Source organism: Pituophis catenifer, unplaced genomic scaffold (assembly GCF_029215685.1).
Source record: "Pituophis catenifer annectens isolate HBS135680 unplaced genomic scaffold, rPitCat1.0.hap2 SCAF_2, whole genome shotgun sequence".
NCBI lineage: Eukaryota > Metazoa > Chordata > Lepidosauria > Squamata > Colubridae > Pituophis > Pituophis catenifer.
Genome location: NW_027256882.1, coordinates 81675546 through 81678789, shown reverse-complemented (window position 1 = coordinate 81678789; position 3244 = coordinate 81675546).

Genomic DNA, 3244 nt, shown 5'->3' with positions numbered 1-3244 from the left:
TCTGACCCAGCTTCTTAAAGTGACAATAACTCTGCTGCCTCATTCTATTGCATCAGCTTCCAGTTGCCTCTGCTTACAACTTCTCATCAGTTTACAGCTATTAGTGTATGGGATTAGTGGTAGTGTATACAGCAGGGCTGTCAAACTGGATTTCTTCGAGGGCCGGATCAGTATTGTAATTCTCCTCTGCAGGCCGGCCAGGGGAGGGGAGATGGGATGGACACCTCCTGCAGCACTCTGCTGGCCAAAATGGGGCACTTGGGGCTGTATCACCCCTGCACTCCATTTTGGCCAACAGGGTGCTGCAGGAGGCCGTCCAGCTGGAAAACAGGATGTTGGGGACCACATGCAGGGCCCCCGTGCCCCAATTTGGCTGCCTGAGGCACTGTGGGCTGGTCCTTTGCTATTTCCGGCTGGACCACAGGCCAGGTTTAAGCACCATGTGGACCTGTTCCAGCCCAGGGGCCTTGAATTTGATATCCCTGGTATACAGGATAAGAATTTTTCCATAGAACAGGGTAAGCAACTTTGTCTTTGAGACCATCAGGGGATCTCAGGGCTCTCCCAAGCCAGAATGGGACAACTCACCTCACATTCTTTCTAGTGTTGCAGTGTTGCAGATACTAATAAATCAGCTAATTTATTTAATAATAATAAATTAGGGCATCCGTCGGAACCCTGACAGCTGGACAATTTCAGTTAAGAATCACTTTTACCTTCCCAATAATTCTTTAACATCTATGCTGTACTTTCTAAGGTATTTTGTTCAAGACACAAAATATCTCTTTATGCTAGGTATATTTATTTATTCCTTGGACAGAGCAATTGTCACCCTCTCTATGAAAACTACATTAAGAGAGGAATTTCTGTTTAACAGGAGCTTAAAAGTAGAAACTTGTTTTAAACCACAATTTAATTATGTTTTATGAAACTTTTCTTCCTTAATCAGCTTCTGAAAAACTGAGGAAAAGGCTTATAGTCTTATTCCTATTATGCATAAGATCATTTACTTGTACAGATAAAAGATATACACATATCATTTTATATTTTTTCAATTATTGTTGTATTTTGTCAAAATTCATTTTACATTAAAGGAAAAAAAAATCCCAAAGCTGTATTAATCTCATGTTGGAAGAAATGTCCATCTGGGTTCAGTTCCAAGTGTGGCAGAAAGACACTGGAAACATGGAGGCTGCTTGGAAGGATGGTTTAATGGTGAAGCAGAACCACCAAGCATGTGTGATTCTGGGTAGCTGACCACATGGACCACATGGAGTGGAGAGATATTTATAGCCTCTCTTGGGCTTTGAACTTGAGCTTCCTGTTCCTGTGGCAAGGGCATGTATTCTATTGGCTGTTGTACGGATCATGTGCAAATCCTAGGAGTTTGTCTGAGGTAAGTTTGGTTGAACCTTGCTGAGTGATGCAATGAAGGGGCTTGGTTGTGCCATATGGTGACCTTTGCTGATAGATAATCCTCTTATGTCCTGGAGGGTCATGTTTTAATCCCATCACCCTGGAGCTGGAGACTTTTTGTCTTGTAGATAGGCTGGCCCAATCTTTCTCAATGGGCACCAAATATCTGCTGGGGGCAGGGAGCTGCAATCAGTTGCTCTTTGTCCTTAAAAACATGTTTCTCCTTTTCTCATCCAGGGAAATATAATATTCTGCCTTTTTAAATATTCCTCAAAATATTTTATTCTTCTAGGAGGGGTGGGTGCTAACTTTCTTCACTCATATATTAAATTTCATGAACAGGTGCAATTTTGCACACAACGTACCAATTTAAACTTTCATGAACATATATAGTTTTGATTATAGCTTACCCAACACATATTTTTGTGCTATAGCAGGCTTTGAAAATCACGCCCTTTCACCTGAAAAAATACCTGGAACAGCTCTCACAATCCTTTCTAGCACATCACTTTCTCTTTGTTTACAATCCTCCAGTTTGAAGATCAGCAACTGTGTTTACTGTTCAGGATTCTAAAGAAGCTTAATCTTCAAATTACAGAGAGGGGCAAAGAAGCTGTAAATAGATAAGTGGAATTCATCTGGCCAGTATTTCCTGTCCCCCCCCCCCGATGATTAAGGCTTAATAATAGGAAAATGGTATTCTACTACTTTCAATTATATCAAGTGAAGAAATAGAATTGCCAAATGAAATACAGTCTAAACTCCATTTCAGAAACCAGTGTATCTTATATATTAGGATAGCTATTGGTGCACTTGGGACGCAGTGGCTCAGTGGCTAAAATGCTGAGTTTGTCGATCGAAAGGTTGGCAGCTCAGCGGTTCGAATCTCTAGTACCGCGTAATGGGGTGAGCTCCCGTTACTTGTCCCAGCTTCTGCCAACCTAGCAGTTCGAAAGCACGTAAAATATGCAAGTAGAAAAATAGGGATCATCTTTAGTGGGAAGGTAACAATGGTCCATGCGCCTTTGGCATTTAGTCATGCCGGCCACATGACCATAGAGACATTTTTGGACAGCGCTGGCTCTTCGGCTTTGAAACAGAGATGAGCACCACCCCCTAGAGTCGGGAATGACTAGCACATATGTGCGAGGGGAACCTTTACTTTTACCTTTATTGGTGCCCTGCAGAATAAGGGCAGCAAAAGAATAAAATGTTTCTTTTAAAGAAATGGCAAATAAAATCCAATAAAGGAATAATAGGTTTTCATAAAGTGTGCACATCCTAATTCCAGAGTCTTCAATGCAGCAGTGTAAATGTCTCTGGATATCATCTGACAATTTTTGTTTGGTGACCACCAATCCCTGTCAGTTCACTTGGCAGCCATAGTGCTCACACATAGTGCACTCACAATTCCAAATTATCACTAGCCAGAAAGGTTGGAGAGACACCTGTCCTAATTTACATGCATAAAAACATAATCACTTTAATTGAAATAGAAGTGGGAAATGTATTCAGGTGATCAGAGTGCTAGCTCAAGAAATCTCAGAAAAAATTTTCTGACCATATTGGAGGTGAAACAGATGTGAAGTCTAATTTGAGATTTAATTTTAAAGGTATTCTACATAGGGCACAGCAGGTAAACTTGGGCTTGATAGATTAGAGGCTGAAATGTGCTTTTCTGGCCTTGGACTCTCTAACTTTAATGTAGAAATGTCATCAACTATTTTCCAAAGATAAATATTTGCCAGTTACTTCAGTGTTACTCTTTGACTACTTACAAGGTTCACTACAAATAAAGGTCCTTCCAAATTGACATTTTTATTTTTCT